The sequence below is a fragment of the Anolis sagrei genome, chromosome 6, assembly GCF_037176765.1.
Source record: "Anolis sagrei isolate rAnoSag1 chromosome 6, rAnoSag1.mat, whole genome shotgun sequence".
NCBI classification, from domain to species: Eukaryota; Metazoa; Chordata; class Lepidosauria; order Squamata; family Dactyloidae; genus Anolis; species Anolis sagrei.
In genome coordinates this window covers 6161807-6180706 of record NC_090026.1, presented here as the reverse complement: position 1 = coordinate 6180706, position 18900 = coordinate 6161807, and the positions used below count along the sequence as shown (strand labels likewise).

General features: G+C 47.5%; 1 protein-coding gene across 11 annotated transcripts in view; it reads right to left on the bottom strand.

Moving 5' to 3' along the window:
* KDM6B (lysine demethylase 6B) overlaps window positions 1-18900 on the bottom strand; it is a 195530-nt gene that overhangs the window by 80163 nt on the left and 96467 nt on the right. Inside the window, exon 1 of one of the 11 annotated variants that reach the window (XM_067469713.1) lies at window positions 12639-12917. The exons of the other annotated variants lie outside the window; for them this stretch is intronic. The gene's annotated coding sequence lies outside the window, so the exon portion shown is untranslated. Of the gene's footprint in view, window positions 1-12638; window positions 12918-18900 lie in introns of those variants that run through there. 11 annotated transcript variants of the gene reach the window in all.

Here is an 18900-nt window from a genome sequence, read left to right as displayed (position 1 = left end):
AGCCCAGGCCAGCAAAGGGGGAGACAACTACGGTCTGTAGAGACACCGATCCTCAACTATAAACAAGCAAGCAGACACATCATCACAGTAGCCAGGTGCACACTGCGGTAGCACAGCGGTTAAAGCCGCTAGCTGCAGGAAAAGCTGCTGACCGGAGGGTTAGCAGTTCGAAGCTGTGAGTCGTGGTGAGCTCCCAACTGTCAGCCCTAGCTTCTGCCAACCTAGCACTTTGAAAGCATGTGAGTAGATCAATAGGTACTGCCTCATCACAGTAGCCAGGTGCACACTGCGGTAGCACAGCGGTTAAAGCCGCTAGCTGCAGGAAAAGCTGCTGACCGAAGGGTTAGCAGTTCGAAGCTGTGAGTCGTGGTGAGCTCCCAACTGTCAGCCCTAGCTTCTGCCAACCTAGCACTTTGAAAGCATGTGAGTAGATCAATAGGTACTGCCTCATCACAGTAGCCAGGTGCACACTGCGGTAGCACAGCGGTTAAAGCCGCTAGCTGCAGGAAAAGCTGCTGACCGGAGGGTTAGCAGTTCGAAGCTGTGAGTCGTGGTGAGCTCCCAACTGTCAGCCCTAGCTTCTGCCAACCTAGCACTTTGAAAGCATGTGAGTAGATCAATAGGTACTGCCTCATCACAGTAGCTAGGTGCACACTGCGGTAGCACAGCGGTTAAAGCCGCTAGCTGCAGGAAAAGCTGCTGACCATAGGGTTAGAAATTTGAAGCCACGGGTCGGGGTGAGCCCCAACTGTCAATCCTAGCTTCTGTCGACCTAGCACTTTGAAAGCATGTGAGTAGATCAATAGGTGCTGCCTCGGCAGGAAGGTAAAAGGGCACCCCATGCAGACATACGGGCAAAAAGATTGGAGATGTCTACGGACAGCAGGCTCCTTTGGGATGGAAAATGGAACAAGAGCACCTACCTATGGCCGGAGTTGAGCACCACCTCCAGACACTGGAGATGAAAAGGAGAAGGTCTTTACCTGTGTCTGTGTATTGTATGTCATTATTTGTGTAAAAGGCATGGAATGCCGGGATTGTGGCGCAGCTGGCTGAGTGTCAGCTGCATTAAGATCACTCTGACCAAAAGGTCATGAGTTCGAAGCCAGCCCGGGTAGGAGTGGGTTTCTAACCAATTGTGTGTAGCCTGTTGTCGACCTTTGCAACCCGAAAGACAGTTGCATCTGTCAAGTAGGAAAATTAGGTACCACCTTAAAAGTGTGGGGAGGCTAAATTAAACTGATTTATGAGGCCATAAAGAAGACTCCAGCAAAGCATTCCAGCGGGGAAGCATGCGGGGAATGCGGAAGTGCTTCATCAGCGTCGCAGATGGACGATGAAAGCGACAGCTCCCCTAGCGGCCAGAAAAAGTTAAATAGCCTCTGTGTATGTCCGTATATGTTTGTATGTCAATAATTGGCATTGAATGTTTGCCATATATGTGTTCATTGTAATCCGCCCTGAGTCCCCTGCGGGGTGAGAAGGGCAGAATATAAAAGCTGTAAATAAATATAAATAAATAAATGTTTGCCTTATCTGTGTACTGTAATCCACTCTGAGTCCCTCCGGGGAGATGAATTGGAATATAAACAAACTGTATTATTATAATTACAGAGTCTCGCTTATCCGACCTTTGCTTATCCGACATTCCATCTTATCCGATGCTCTTATACGATGCCCACCTTTTACTCCAGCATTTTCCTTTCAATTAAAGGAGTGCCCCCCAACTCTATCTCCATTCCCAATAAGTGAGAAAGGCAAGACGAGGAGGAGGAGGAGGAGGAAGGAGGAAAGGGAGAAAAGAGGCAGGACCAGAAGTGGAAGCCTCCTCCCTCATTCCCTCTGTGATTTCCATGCTCTTCTTCCACATTCGGGCACTTCCTGCTGTGCCTTGCCTGAACTCTTTGAGTCCCTTTTGTTAGTATTCTAGGTGTCTAGCGTCACGTCGGACAGGTAACAGTAGGAGACTCCATATTATCCGACATTTTCGTTTATCCAATGTTCTGCTGGCCCGTTTAGGTTGTATAAGACAGACTCTACTGGAGTTTCTCAACTTTTCTAATGCTACGGCCCCTTAATGTTCTTCCTCATGTTGTGGTGACCCCCGACCATAACATTATTTTCGTTGCTACTTCATAACTGTAGTTTTGCTACTGTTATGAATCGTAATGTAAATATCTGATATGCAGGATGGATTTTCATTCACTGGACCAAATTTGGTACAAATATCTGATACACCAAAATTTGAATACTGGTGGGGTTGGGAGAGATTGATTTTGTCATTTGGGAGATCTAGTTGCTGGGACTTATAGTTCACCTACAATCAAAGGCCATTCTGAACTCCACCAAGGATGGAATTGAACCAAACTTGGCACACAGAGCTCCCAGGACCAACAGAAAATACTGGAAGGGTTTGGTGAGCATTGACCTTGAGTTGTGGAGTTCTTGTTCACCCGCATCCAGAGAGCACTGTGGACTCAATAATGGGGCATTGACCTTGAGTTTTGGAGGTGTAGTTCATCCAGAGAGCACTGTGGACTCAATAACGGATCTGGACCAAACTTGGCAGGAATACACAACATGTCTAAATGTGAACACTGGTGGCGTTTGGGGAAAATAGACCTTGACATTTGAGAGTTGTACTTCACCTACAATCAAAGACCATTCTGAATTCCACCAACTAGGGAATTGAACCAATCTTGGCACACAGAACTCCCATGACCAACAGAAAAGACTGGAAGGGTTTGGTGGGCATTGACCTTGAGTTGTGGAGTTGTAGTTCACCTACATCTAGAGAGCACTGTGGACTCAAACAATTATGGATCTGGACAAAACTTGGCACGGATACGCAAAATGCCCAAATGTGAACACTGGTGGAGTGTGGGAAAAATAGACATTGACATTTGGGAGTAGTCGTTGCAGGGATTTATAGTTCACCTACAATCAAAGAGCATTCTGAGCTCCACCAAACTTGGCATACAGAACTACCATGACCAATAGAAAATACTGGAAGGGACTGGTGGGCACTGACTTTGAGTTGTGGAGTTGTAGTTCACCTACATCCAGAGAGCACTGTGGACTCAAACAATGATGGATCCGGACCAAACTTGGCACAGATACTCAATATGCTCAAATGTAAACTCTGGTGGTCTTTGGTCTTCCGAGCACAATTCAAAGTGCTGGTGTTAACCTATAAAGCCCTAAACGACTCCGGCCCTGTTTACCTCTCCGAACGTATTCTCCCCTATGAACCAAGATTATTAAGATCGTCTGGAGAGGCCCTGCTCTCGGTCCCACCGGTCTGGTGGGGACGAGGGACAGGGCCTTCTCGGTGGTGGCCCCTCGACTCTGGAACTCTCTCCCACTGGAGATCAGAACCGCCCCGTCTATCCTGACATTTAGGAAACAGGTGAAGACTTGGTTATGGAGACAGGTATTCGACGAGTGAGCCAACACCCTGAGATATGGATGGGGGATGATGAGCAACGATTTTAGTGTGACGACTGACCATTATAGTTATTGATTGTAATTGCTGTTTTAATGTTTTACTGTAATATGTATTATGATGTTTTATTGATTGTATGTGATATTATGGTTGGAAACCGGTCTGAGTCCCTCAAGAGAGGTGAGAAGGCCGGTATACAAAACATTTAAATAAATAAATAAATAAATCTGACACTTCCTTGCGACCCCCCCCCCCCAAGGTTCCTGACCCCCAGGTTGAGAAATGCCGCTCTACTGTATTATGCAGTCATTCGCTATCTGCTTGGAGAGATATTGACAAGAGAGATATTGACATGCTGGAATGTGTCCAAAGGAGGGCGACTAAAATGATCAAGGGTCTGGAGAACAAGCCCTATGAGGAGCGGCTTAGGGAACTGGGCATGTTTAGCCTGAAGAAGAGAAGGCTGAGAGGAGACATGATAGCCATGTATAAATATGTGAGGGGAAGCCACAGGGAGGAGGGAGCAAGCTTGTTTTCTGCTGCTCTGGAGACTAGGACAAGGAACAATGGCTTCAAACTACAAGAGAGGAGATTCCATCTGAACATGAGGAAGAACTTCCTGACTGTGAGAGCCGTTCAGCAGTGGAACTCTCTGCCCCGGAGTGTGGTGGAGGCTCCTTCTTTGGAAGCTTTTAAACAGAGGCTGGATGGCCATCTGTCGGGGCTGATTTGAATGCAATATTCCTGCTTCTTGGCAGAATGGGGTTGGACTGGATGGCCCATGAGGTCTCTTCCAACTCTTTGATTCTATGATTCTATGGAACATAGTGGACCCATAACATAGTGGACCCGTGTATACTCCCATAACCTCCCATCAGCACGAATGCCACCACAACTGTCACGGAGGATTCTGGGTAAGCGGGTGAGGTGTCCCTTCTTCCCAACACAAATGTTCAAGCCATCTCCTAATAGCACAACAATGATACAAAGGGGAATCTCGGTCCCTCCTACACCATCGGGAAGGCAGAAGAGCAACATTTTGGGAGGCGGCTACCCGGAAAGCAGTGGGGCAGAAGCGGCTGCAATCAGTGGCCTTCCCGGAAACACCCGCATCGTCGCATCAGCGAGGTGCAAGTGAAATGGATTCGCCCCCGCCAGGTCCATGGGAGGATCAACGCCTCACCTTGGAAATTTCCCCCAATGCTGATAGTGACGCTATGGGTTCTCCCCACCCACTGCCTACCGAGTTGGGCATTTCTGGGTAACTGCCCTTTCGGTTTCCGCTAGCGCGCTGAAGAGATGCACCCCGGTCGCGCAGATTTACGAGAAAAGGGAAGCACTGAAGATGCAAAGTCGTACGAAACCACAGCGGAAGGAAGCAGCAACGACTGACAAGAGCATGAGCATCATGGGTAAGTGTGCGTAAAACTAGAAGGACCTGGCGTAAACACAGGGTGGAGGAGGAGGAGTAAAGCGCTCGGGGAAGCAAACATGAATGGATACCAAGAGTAGGAATGCGCAAAATGAAAAGGATGGCTTAGGGCAAGAGGGGAGGGAGACTCAAAGAAACGTGGGTGTCTCTTAGAGGAAAGGAAGCGAAAAGTGAATGTGCAACATACGCATCAGGCAGAATGCAGCAATGAGGAGGATCTTCTGGATGGTCTAAAGGGATGAGAGTGTAGGGAGAGTACAAATGAGCCATAATGTGAACCAATCCAGGGGCTTTCATAGCATGTTGGTGTTGAGACATACCAACACAAACATATGAGCTTAATGCAAGTGTGTGCAAAATTCAGCCCTCCGGGTGTTTTGGACTTCAACTCCCACAATTCCTAACAGCCTACAGACCTCACTACCTCTGAGGATGCTTGGCATAGGTGCAGGCAAAACGTCAGGAGAGAATGCCTCTAGAACATGGGTCATATAGCCCGAAAAAACCTACAACAACCCAGCCTCCTGGCTGTTAGGAATTGTGGGAGTTGAAGTCCAAAACATCTGGAGGGCCAAACTTTGGGCAAAAATATCAATATACAATGTACATGATGTGCTTTCTCTCACCGACACAAGTCATCGTGCATATAGTAGGGGCTCCTCCCTCCAAAGATGTGGGTTCTGCTTCCATCCCATGGAATATGAACCTCCTAGTGTAGTATTACTCAACCTGGGGGTCATTGTGGGGGACACAATAAGGTATCAGAGGGGTTGCCAAAGACCATCAGAAAACAGAGTAATATTTTTTTTTGGTCATGGGGGTCTTGTGTGAGAAGTTTGGCCCAATTCTATCCTTGGTTGGGTTTGATTGTAGGTGAACTATAAATCCTGCAACTACAACTCCCAAATGTCAAGGTCTATTCTCCCCAAATTCCACCAGTGTTCGCATTTGGGCATATCGAGTATCCGTGCCAAGTTTGGTCCAGATCCATCATTGAGTCCATAATGCTCTATGGATGTAGGTGAACTACAACTCCACAACTCAAGGTCAGTGCCCACCAAAGCCTTCCAGTTTTTTCTGTTGGTCATGGGAGTTCTGTGTGCCGAGTTAGGTTCGAATCCATCGTTGGTGGTGTTCAGAATGCGCTATGATTGTAGGTGAACTACAAATCCCAGCTACTACAACTCCCAAATGTCAAGGTCTATTCTCCCCCAAACTCCACCAGTGTTCACATTTGGGCATATTGAGTATCCGTGCCAAGTTTGGTCCAGATCCATCATTGAGTCCACAGTGCTCTCTGGATGTAGGTGAACTAGAACTCCAAAACCCAAGGACAATGCCCACCAAACCCTTTCAGCATTTTCTGTTGGTCATGGGAGTTCTGTGTGCCAAGTTGGGTTCAAATGCATCGTTGATGGAGTTCAGGATGCTCTTTGATTGCTGGTGAACTATAAATCCCAGCAACTACAACTCCCAAATGACAAAATCAATACCCTTTCCCAACCCCACTGTATTCAAATTTGGGCTTATTGAGTATTTGTGCCAAATTTGGTCCTGTGAATGGAAATACGTCCTGCATATCAGATATTTACATGACGATTTACCACAGTAGCAAATATGGTTAGGAGTCACCACAACATGAGGAACTCTATTTAGGGGTCGCGGCATCAGGAGGGGTTGAGAACCACTGCTTAGAGGATTAAGAGACAAATAGATGAGGGTTTACATTATGATTCATAACAGTTATGAAGATGCAACGAAAATAATGTTATGGTTGGGGGTCAACACAACATGAGGAACTGTATTAAGGGGTTGCTGTATTAGGAAGGTTGAGAACCACAGAAGGTCATGCGTGGAGGAAAGTGACTTCTTCCCTGTGGGGGCCGTCGGCACCTGATATTAAGTCACGCAGGACTTTGGAGAGCCAAGTGTGGGAAGACTGAATAGGTCAGGAGAACTTGGGAGGAAAAGCAGCCCCCTTCCAGGATGTGGGTTTCGGAGTCTGCTTGCAAGGAGACAGGCGCTGTGTTTTGGTATGTGTGTGAGTGCGGTGGTGCCGCGTGTGTGATTCATTAGGCACAATGCACGGTCCCCACACTTTCTCGCCCAGGAGGGTGAGAACAGCTGTGTCAGCGCTGAGTCAGCGCCAGTAAGGCCTGGCCGCCACCTCTTCTCTCCCCCCTCTTCCCATTTTCTGTCCTGGAAATCACTGAGAACCAAGAGGGGAGGAGGGTGTGCAAAGTCACTTCAGTTCATCCCCTTCCTTTCACTACACACACACACACACACACACATACGGACAACCGCCAACGCACACATTATCATCCCAGGTCCTTTCCTTCAAACAAAGACATCCCGGCGCTTTTGCTTTCCTCCCTCTGCCAACAAGTCCAATATTACCAATATGGCCATTGAGCGCTCTAACTGGAAGTCAGCTGTGACCAGTAGTGCTGTGGAATTCAAAGAGGCAGAAATGGAGGGCAAAAGAGAGAAACGTGCCAAGAGGAAGGTGCGCCACTGTATACCAGTGGTTCGTAACATGTGGTCCATGGACCACCAGTGGTCACCAAGTGCAAAAATATGGTCCGCAGCCTCACCATTACTACACCATTGCCTCGAAACCATGCGGCAACGAGAGCGACTGATCTCGAGGAACCCTCTTATAGTGCCGAGGCAATGAGGATGTCAGGAGGGGAGAGGCTGACTACATACAAAAGATTACTACAACCACATCAGCTCTAGATTATTAAATCACCATCTCCCAAACCAGCTACTCTACTCCGAACTCAAGAACGGGAAGCAGAATGTTGGTGGACAGGAAAAGAGATTTAAAGATGGTCTCAAAGCCAACCTGTGGCATAGACACCGAGAACTTGGAAGTCCTGGCTGTTGAGCACTCTAACTGGAAGTCAGCTGTGACCAGCAGTGCTGTGGAATTCAAGATTACTACAACCACATCAGCTCTAGATTATTAAATCACCGTCTCCCAAAGCAGTTACTCTACTCCGAACTCAAGAACGGGAAGCAGAATGTTGGTGGACGGAAAAAGAGATTTAAAGATGGTCTCAAAGCCAACCTGTGGCATAGACACCGAGAACTTGGAAGCCCTGGCCGTTGAGTGTTCTAACTGGAAGTCAGCTGTGACCAGCAGTGCTGTGGAATTCAAGATTACTACAACCACATCAGCTCTAGATTATTAAATCACCGTCTCCCAAAGCAGCTACTCTACTCCGAACTCAAGAACGGGAAGCAGAATGTTGGGGGACATGAAAAGAGATTTAAAGATGGGCTCAAAGCCAACCTGTGGCATAGACACCAAGAACTTGGAAGCCCTGGCTGTTGAGCGCTCTAACTGGAAGTCAGCTGTGACCAGCAGTGCTGCAGATTTCAAAGAGGCATGAATGGAGGGTGAAAGGGAAAAATGTGCCAAGAGGAAGGCATGTCAAGTCAACCCTGACTGGGACCACCTTCCATCCAGAAACCGATGTCCTCACTGCGGGAGAACATGTGGATCAAGAATAGGGCTCCACTGCCACCTACGGACCCACCATAGGAAAAGAGATTTAAAGATGGGCTTAAAGCCAACCTCAAAAACTGTGGCATAGACACAGAGAGCTGGGAAGCCCTGGCCCTTGAGCTCTCCAACTGGAGGTCAGCTGTGACCAGCAGTGCTGCAGATTTCAAAGAGGCACGAATGGAGGGTGAAAGGGAGAAACGTGCCAAGAGGAAGGTATGTCAAGGCAACCCTGATTGGGACTGCCTTCCATCTGGAAACTGTAGGAGAAGATGCGGATCAAGAATAGGGCTCCACAGCCACCTACGGACATCACATCTGGAAGACAATCATCCTCAAGTTATGAGGGATCGCCTAAGTAAAAGTACGTAAGTACGCAAGATACAGGAACATGCACAAATAAGGATGGCTCTCAGATCAATTGGGGTGGTGGTGAATTCGCTCCGGGTTTTAGTCCAAACTTTAAAGGAGTGATCCAAGAGAGAAGAACCCTAATTCCCCGAATATGTTCTATCCCAGGCATGAGAGGGGAAAGGAAAGGGCCCGAGGCTGTTAGGAATTGTGGGAGTTGAAGTCCAAAACACCTGGAGGGAGGGCCAAAGTTTGCTCGTGCCTGTTCTGTACTTTGGAGAGCACCGCAAAAGTTTTCTCTAATGCACACAAACACAAAAGAGTGGCAAAAGCATACTCAGCGATGCACAAATTCACCAGCAGAAAATATATTGGGGATAGGTGGGGAGCACCAGGAAATAAGTGAATAAGTACAAGGGTGTAGTAGGGATTTATGCAGAGTTGCAACTACCTGCCTCATCGTCTGGCCTGGGGTTGTGGTGCTTTTATATGTCTCTTCTTTTCTGCCCCATAAAGGCCAATAAAGGCAGTGAAAGGAAAATAACATTTGCAAGAAACCTGCCTGTGTGGGTGCAGGCTATGGTTTGGGAAAGGGGGAGTCAGACAAACACAGAAAGGTCAGCTGACCACACCGCGGGAAACCCCCTCCGTGACATTTCGGGGTTGAGGGAATCCCCCCCTTCCCAGGCCACAATAAGCCTTGTACAACCGCAAAGCCCACCCCCAGCCTGATCTCACCCATATCTCAGCTGTTCTCAATTGGTAAGGGAAAAAACTCAGCGAGGTTGTGGTCTGAGTGTTGGGCTAACTTGGGGAGAACTTGGGCAGAGAAATTCATTGGGTGATCCTACACCCAATTATGCTGGGGAAAGTGGAAGGTAAAAGGAAGAGGGGCCGACCAAGGGCAAGATGGATGGACTGGACTGACCTTGAAGGAGCTGGGGGTGGTGACGGCCGACAGGGAGCTCTGGCGTGGCCTGGTCCATGAGTAAAACACCAAAAAACATCAGAGTGTTCCCTGGGCAACGTCCTTGCAGTCGGCCAATTCTCTCACACCAGAAGCGACTTGCAGTTTCTCACACCAGAAGCGACTTGCAGTTTCTCAAGTTGACAAACTTGAGTGACTGGACTGACCTTGAAGGAGCTGGGGGTGGAGATAGCTGACAGGGAGCTCTGGCGTGGGGTCACGAAGAGTCGGAGACGATTGAACGAATGAACAACACACACATATCACACTCTCTCAGCCTCCAGTGGTGCAGTGGGTTGAACACTTGTGCCGGCAGGACTGAAGACTGACAGCTCGCAGGTTTGAATCCGGAGAGAGCGCGGATGAGCTCCCTCTGTCAGCTCCAGCTCCCCATGGGGGGACATGAGAGAAGCCTCCCACAAGGATGGTAAAACATCAAAAAACATCCGGGCATCCCCTGGGCAACGTCCTTGCAGACAGCCAATTCTCTCACACCAGAAGCGACTTGCAGTTTCTTACACCAGAAGTGACTTGCAGTTTCTCAAGTTGCTCCTGACACACAAAAAAGCCTCCTCTGAACGAACCATGTCAAGTAAACCCCTTGATAGATTTGCCTTAGGACTGTCATAAGTAAGAAATGAATCCAAGGCAAACAACAACAACAACAACCCATCATCCAGTAGGGATCAATGGGAGTTGTAGTCTGATATGCCTACCAGGCTGGAACGGTCTTCCCTTCCCCTTCCATCCCTCCTCACCAAAAAACCTCAATCAGTTTCCCCATCGACCTACTCCACTCACTTGGGAGAGACTGAGCGTTGGAACAAGTTGAGAATTCATCAGATGAGATGGAGAAATAGATTTTGAGCAGAAAATAACCTTTACACACACCGAAGGCACACACACGCACACAAACCCACGAAGAGGATACAAACCAGTTCTGTCACATGTCAAGAGGAAAATCAGACACAGACATACCTGAATCTCACCTAGGAGAGTTCTTCAGCCTTCCATGAAATAGACAAAGAGATGAAGACACAAACACACCAGAAGCAACCTGGAGTTACAACACAGGCACCAAAGCACAAGCTTACTGTCGTTTCATCACGATGTAGCCCTCACATAAGATTACAACACTTTTTTTGTGTGTCAGGAGCAACTTGAGAAACTGCAAGTCGCTCCTGGTGTGACAAAATTGGACGTCTGCAAGGATGTTGTCCAGGGGACGTTGCCCGGATGTTTGATGTTTTACCATCCTTGTGGGAGGCTTCTCTCATGCCCCTGCATGGGAAAGCTGGAGCTGACAAAGGGAGCTCATCCGCACTCTCCCCGGATTCGAACCTCCAACCTCTCGGTGTTCAATCCTGCCGGCACAAGGGTTTCACCCATTGCGCCACTGGGGGTTCCTGATTACAACACCGAAGCGGAAGTCATGCAGCTGGGCTCAGAGGCATGACAATAAGTAAAGGCAGACACACACAACAACCACTTTGGTATACTCACAAGTAGAACGAGGCTGGGGACACTCTGTGTGCACCTCTCTCCCTCTCACACATGTGGCGAGCACAATCAAAGTCTCTAAAAGACTGAGACACATCTGAAAATGTGGGTCACCTACTGTAATTTAACACCAAAAAGGCCGGATCCTTATATAAGTGTCACAGGTCAAGCGGTAACATGCTCGTGTCCACACACAGGCCATGGGAGGGACTTCAAAGAATGCGCTCCCCCTTTTCTATCTGTCTCCATGAAGATAAGAGCATCCTTCCCCCACTTGTATCACAAAGACGCAGAAAGAGACCACAGGATGCACATCCACATGCTCGCCAAGACTTAGTGTCCACACACAGGCCATGGGAGAGACCTCAAAGTATGCGCTCCCCTTTTTCTCTCTGTCTCCCACTAAGATAAGAGCATCCTTCTACCACTTGTATCACAAAGAGAGAGAGAAAGAGATCACAGGACAGATTCACCCAAAGGTGACGAGTACATGGGTACCCCAAGAATACCCAGGACATCAAAGAATATGCTCCCCTTTTTCTCTCTGTCTCCCACGAAGATAAGAGCATACTTCTCCCTCTTGTATCGCAAAGAGAGAGAGAAAGAGATCACAGGACACATCCACATGCTCGCCAAGACAGAGTGTCCACACACTGGCTATGGGAGAGACATCAAAATATGTGCTCCCCTTTTTCCCTCTGTCTCCCGCAAAGATAAGAGCATCCTTCTCCCATTTGTATCACAAAGAGAGAGAGAGATCATAGAACAGATCCACCTAAGGTGATGAGCACACGGATACCCCAAGTACACCCAGGAGTTCAAAAAATGCGCTCCCCTTTTCTCTCTGTGTCCCAGGAAGATAAGAGCATCCTTCTTCCTCTTGTATCGCAAAGAGGCAGAAAGAGACCACAGGACACATATTCACATGCTCGCCAAGACGGAGTGTCCACACACAGTCCATGGGAGAGACCTCAAAGTATGTGCTCCCCTTTTTCTCTCCGTCTCCCGCAAAGATAAGAGCATCCTTCTCCCACTTGTATCACAAAGAGAGAGAGAAAGTGATCACAGAACAGATTCACCCAAAGGTGATGAGTACATGGATACCCCAAGTACACCTAGGACTTCAAAGTATGCGCTCCCCCTTTTCTCTCTGTCTCCCACTAATATAAGAGTATCCTTCTCCCTTTTGTATCACAAAGACGCAGAAAGAGACCATAGGACACACATCCACATGCTCGCCAAGACGGTGTCCACATACAGGCCATGGGAGAGACCTCAAAATATGTGCTCCCCTTTTTCTCTCCGTCTCCCACGAAGGTAAGAGCATCCTTCTCCCTCTTGTATCACAAAGAGGCAGAAAGAGATCGCATACACACAAAAGTGATGGGTACGCGGATACCGTAAGCATACCCAGGCAGAATGGGCTTACCTCCTGGCACACAAGGGGTGGCTGTGTGCGCGCATGAAAGAGAGGCGTGGCCCTGCTTCAAAGCCGTTGCCGCCACTGGTGGTTGTCCCCCTGGGGTACAAGGGAGCCTTTCACCGTGGAGGTGGTTGAGCCAGAAGAGAGAATATACAAAGCCTGGAGTATACAAAGCCTCGGTGGTGTTTCCTACGGCCGGCAGGCTTGTCCTGCTCTTGCTTCCCTCCCCACGCTGCCACTTCCACCCGTGTGGGGCTCGGGGTCCCTGCCAAGTCAGCGGAGCAGCATGTGTGGGGGGTGAATTCCGGCCACAAGTGACTCAGCCCTCCTCCCGCCCCCCCACCCCGAGCTTGTCCTGGTTTAAAGGGCCGGGATGACATCACCAAACTGCTCCCCCCCCCCCTCCTGCTGCTCTAGTTCCTTTATCCACCCCCTCTCTCTTGCACCATTGGCCTGCCTTGGGAATCCCAGACAATGCCACCTCCCTCTCACAGTCCCAACTGCCGGGCTTCCTTCCCCATAACTCATTCTGAGAAGTAGCAACAGCAGCAGCAACAACAACACAGTCATACCTGCCGTCACTTAGTGGGCTCAACACATCACCACGCAACACGGAGACCCAGGCAAGCATACTCATAGACACACACAAAAGGGTTTTGCAAACAGAGACGGATTTCTCATAACACATCTGAAAACACATCTGAAAGAGGCGATGCCGCGCACCGATTCATGCGCCAGCATCGTGCAACGACGACGCCCCCACCCCGCCTTCCCACAAACGCACAACGGAACACCCTGAAGATCCAGAATCATCCGCCAACATGAAACTCGCGTACAAGGCTGGTTAAAAAACGTAAGCGGAGCAGAAGCATCACGCAGCTGGTATCACAGAAAGGTTGTTTGCAACCCTCTCGTCTATATATAAACACGCGGGGGGAAAAATAGCACCACTGTGGCAGAGCACATAATACGCAAGCACGCACACAGAGTAAAAAAAAGAAAAGGGGGGGGGGGAGGCCTGCCTCTTGGCACATCTCGGCTGCCTCCTTTTACACCACAACGCACTCACAAACGAAATGACCAAGGCAAAGGCGAAGAGTGGGCAGCATTCACACACACACACACACAAACACTTTCCTTGCTCTCATTTCTCCAGATTCCTGGTTGTGTAAGTAACTGGTAGCAATATTTCCAAAGCAACCGTTAAGCAATTAAAAGTAGAAGAAGAAAAAAGATGACGACAACGACACGGCCACACGGGCGAATGCCAGGATCGTGCCAGTTCCTGTCGGCGGCGGCACCATCTTACGTCATCTGCTGGAGATGTAACCGTTTGCCTCCTGGATTTCGGAGGGCATCCAGGGAGTCCGGGCTACTTCTCACTCTGGAGGGGGGAAAGTCTACGACCCACTGCTATGCAACAAACACAGATCAACTAAAGCAATGGGTTGTTGTAGGTTTTTCCGGGTTATATGGCCATGTTCTAGAGGCATTTTCTCCTGACGTTTCGCCTACATCTATGGCAAGCATCCTCAGAGGTAGTGAGGTGTTATAGTTGTGGGTCACCACAACATGAGGAACTGTATTAACGGGTCACGGCATTAGAAAGGTTGAGAAACACTGCTTTAGTTGTATTGTCAAAGGCTTTCGTGGCCTCACTACCTCTGAGGATGATTGCCATAGATGCAGGCGAAATGTCAGGAGAAAATGCCTCTAGAACATGGCCATATAACCCGGAAAAACCTACAACAACCCAGTGATTCCAGCCACGAAAGCCTTCGACAATACAATTAAAGCAGTGTTTCTCAACCTTTCTAATGCCGTGACCCTTTAATACAGTTCCTCATGTTGTGGTGACCCACAACTATAACACCTCACTACCTCTGAGGATGCTTGCCATAGATGCAGGCGAAACGTCAGGAGAAAATGCCTCTAGAACATGGCCATATAACCCGGAAAAACCTACAACTCCTCAGTGATTCCGGCCATGAAAGCCTTCGACAATACTATTAAAGCAGTGTTTCTCTACCTTTCTAATGCCGCGACCCTTTAATACCCTTTAATACCCTTTAGTTCCTCATGTTGTGGTGACCCCCAACCATAACATTATTTTCGTTGCTACTGCCTAACGGTAATTTTGATACTGTGATGAATTGTCATGTAAATATCTGATATGCAGGATGTATTTTCATTCACTGTTCCAAATTTGGCACATATACCCGATACGCCCAAATCTGAATCCTGGTGGGGTTGGGGAGAGGGATTCATTTTGTCATTTGGGAGTTGTAGTTGCTGGGATTTATAGTTCATCTACAATCAAAGAACATTCTGAACCTCACCAATGATGGTGGGATTGAACCAATCTTGGCGCACAAAACTCCCATGACCAACAAAACATACTTCAAGGGTTTGGTGGGCATTGACCTTCAGTTTTGGAGTTGTAGTTCACCGATATCCAGAGAGCACAGTGGACTCAAACAATGATACATTGGGACCAAACTTGGCACAAATACTCAATATGCCCAAATGTGAACACTGGTGGAGTTTGGGGAAAATAGACCTTGACATTTGGGTGTTGTAGTTGCTGGGATTTATACTTCACCTACAATCAAAGAGCATTCTGAACCTCACCAATGATGGAATTGAATCAAACTTGGCGCACAAAACTCCCATGACCAACAAAACATACTTCAAGGGTTTGGTGGGCATTGACCTTCAGTTTTGGAGTTGTAGTTCACCGATATCCAGAGAACACTGTGGACTCAAACAATGATGGATCTGGACCAAACTTGGCATGAATACTCAATGTGCCCAAATGTGAACACTGGTGGATTTTTGGGAAAATAGAACTTGACATTTGGGAGTTGTAGTTGCTGGGATTTATACTTCACCTACAATCAAAGAGCATTCTGAACCTCACCAATTATGGCATTGAACCAAACGTGGCACACAGAACTCCCATGATCAACAAAAAATACTGGAAGGGTTTGGTGGTCATTGACCTTGAGTTTGGAGTTGTAGTTCAGCTACATCCAGAGAGCACTGTGGACTCAAACAATGATGGATCTGGACCAAACTTGGCACGAATACTCAACATGCCCCAATATGAACACTGGTGGAGTTTGGAGGAAATAGAACTTGACATTTGGGAGTTGTAGTTGCTGGGATTTATAGTTCACCTATAATCAAAGAATATTCAGAACCTCACCAATAATAGAATTGGGCCAAACGTCCCACACAGAACCCTCATGCCTTGAAGGGACCTCTCTCCAGCCTCACACGCTCTTCCTTGCCTGCACATGTGCACAACGCTGCCATGCACAGAGCAGAGCACGCCTGCTCTCCCCTCCCTGCTTGGAGTCTGAGAAACAGCCCTCCCCTTGGCTCAGAGGCCAGCCAATCACAGCAGTCACGTTGGCTGGGTTCAGTGCTCTCTGGATAAGGGTGAACTACAACTCCCAAACCGTGCCAGTATTTACAGTTGGCCATGTTGGGTCTGTGTGCCAAGTTAGTCCAGATCCGATGTTGGCTGGGTACAGTGCTCTCTGGATAAGGGTGAACTACAACTCCCAAACTGTGCCAGTATTTGCAGTTGACCATGTTTGGCCTGTGTGCCAAGTTGGTCCAGATCCGATGTTGGCTGGGTTCAGTGCTCTCTGGATAAGGGTGAACTACAACTCCCAAACAGTGCCAGTATTTACAGTTGGCCATGTTGGGTCTGTGTGCCAAGTTTGGTCCAGATCCGACGTTGGCTGGGTTTAGTGCTCTCTGGATAAGAGTGAACTACAACTCCCAAACCGTGCCAGTATTTACAGTTGGCCATGTTGGGTCTGTGTGCCAAGTTTGGTCCAGATCCGATGTTGGCTGGGTTCAGTGCTCTCTGGATAAGAGTGAACTACAACTCCCAAATCATGCCAGTATTTACAGTTGGCCATGTTGGGTCTGTGTGCCAAGTTTGGTCCAGATCTGATGTTGGCTGGGTTCGGTGGTCTCTGGATAAGGGTGAACTACAACTTATCCAGTATTTACAGTTGGCCGTGTTGGGTCTGTATGCCAAGTTGGTCCAGATCCAATGTTGGCTGGGTTCAGTGCTCTCTGGATAAGGGTGAACTACAACTCCCAAACTGTCAGTATTTTCAGTTGGCCATGTTTGGTCTGTGTGCCAAGTAGGGTCCAGATCCGACGTTGGCTGGGTTCGGTGCTCTCTGGATAAGGGTGAAGTACAACTCCCAAACCGTGCCATTATTTACAGTTAGCCATGTTGGGTCTGTGTGCCAAGTTGGTCCAGATCCGATCTTAGCTGGGTTCAGTGCTCTCTGGATAAGGGTGAACTACAACTCCCAAACCATGCCAGTATTTACAGTTGGCCATGTTGGGTCTTTGTGTCAAATTTGGTCCAGATCTCTCAGCAACTCAAATCCAAACACGTAATTTGTTTATGTTTCGTTTACATCTTGTACACACATCGTACAACTCCCTCAGCCTATGCGTACAAGACACGTAGCAAAATATTTGAAATATTGCATAACTCCCTCAGCCTATTTTAAATAATTTTCTGCATGACACAAACTTTATGCACACGGAACCCCACTTTCTCAACCACTAGTGTGAACATTTTTCGAGGAGTTAAGATTTTGGGGTTCTGGTTAAGGGATATTTACTACAGAACACGAAGTCTAAACAGCCTCCCTCCACCCAGCGAAAGCAATCTATAGCAGTGCTATTCAAAGTCCAGTTTGAGAGCCCTTGGCTGTCAGTCTCCAGTAAGACAGAATGAAGCAGCTGCAGCCAATGGTCAAAAATACCATGCCAGTCCCTGTACAAGAAGAGGGGGGTACTACTCCCCCTTATCAAGTAATTTAAGAAGCAGTGGTCCAAAGTGTCAGAAATATGGAAAATTACCTGGGTATTTTTAATTACAAAAGTATGAGTAAAGCAATGAAAGAGTTGGTAGGTCAAAGCCTGTTACGTTAACGGGCCAAAGCTAGTGTCGTCCTGAGGAGAGTGAGGTAAACCTCTGTGTGAGAGAAGCCTCGTTTTAGAAAGCTCCGCTGTGAAGGCTACTATATATTTGTATGTTTGTGTTATGGAAACCTAGTTCTTGTAAATAGTGCAACCATATTACTTTACGTTAGTAAAGCAATGAATGAGTTGGTAGGTCGAAGCCTGTTACGTTAGCGGGCCAAAGCTAGTGTCGTCCTGAGGAGAGTGAGGTAAACCTCTGTGTGAGAGAAGCCTCGTGTGAGAAAGCTCTGGTGTGAAGGCTACTATATATTTGTTTGTTTGTGTTATGGAAACCTAGTTCTTGTAAATGGCGCAACCATATTATTTTATGTTAGTAAAGCAATGAAAGAGTTGGTAAGCCGAAGCCTGTTAGTTAGTAGACCAAAGCTAGTGCCGTCCTGATGAGTGTGAGGTAAACCTCTGTGTGAGAGAAGCCTCGCGTGAGAAAGCTCCAGTGTGAAGGCTACTATATATTTGTTTGTTTGTGTTATGGAAACCTAGTTCTTGTAAATGGTGCAACCATATTATTTTATGTTAGTAAAGCAATGAAAGAGTTGGTAGGCCGAAGTTAGTAGACCAAAGCTAGTGTCGTCCTGAGGAGAGTGAGGCAAACCTCTGTGTGAGTGAAGACTCGTGTGAGAAAGCTCCCGTGTGAAGGCTACTATATATTTGTTTGTTTGTGTTATGGAAACCTAGTTCTTGTAAATGGTGCAACCCATTATTTTATATTAGTAAAGCAATGAAAGAGTTGGTAGGCTGAAGCCTGTTAGTTAGTAGACCAAAGCTAGTGTCGTCCTGAGGAGAGTGAGGTAAACCTCTGTGTGAGAGAAGCCTCGTGTGAGAAAGCTCCGGTGTGAAGGCTACTATATATTTGTTTGTTTGTGTTATGGAAACCTAATTCTTTTAAATGGTGCAACCATATTATTTTATGTTAGTAAAGCAATGAAAGAGTTGGTAGGTCGAAGCCTGTTAGTTAGTAGACCAAAGCTAGTGTCGTCCTAAGAGAGTGAGGTAAACCTTTGTGTGAGAGAAGCCTCGCGTGAGAAAGCTCAGTGTGAAGGCTGCTGTGTGTAACGCTACTATGTATTTGTTTTTAATGTTTTTATTGATTTTATTGATTCTGTTATGGTTTTATTATTTGATTGTTTTATTATATTGAATTTGTATTTTATGGTCTTGGTACCAACTGTAAACTGTCTCAAGTCACCTGCGGGCTGAGAGGGACAGAATATAAATGCATTAAATAAATAAATATTTGTTTATT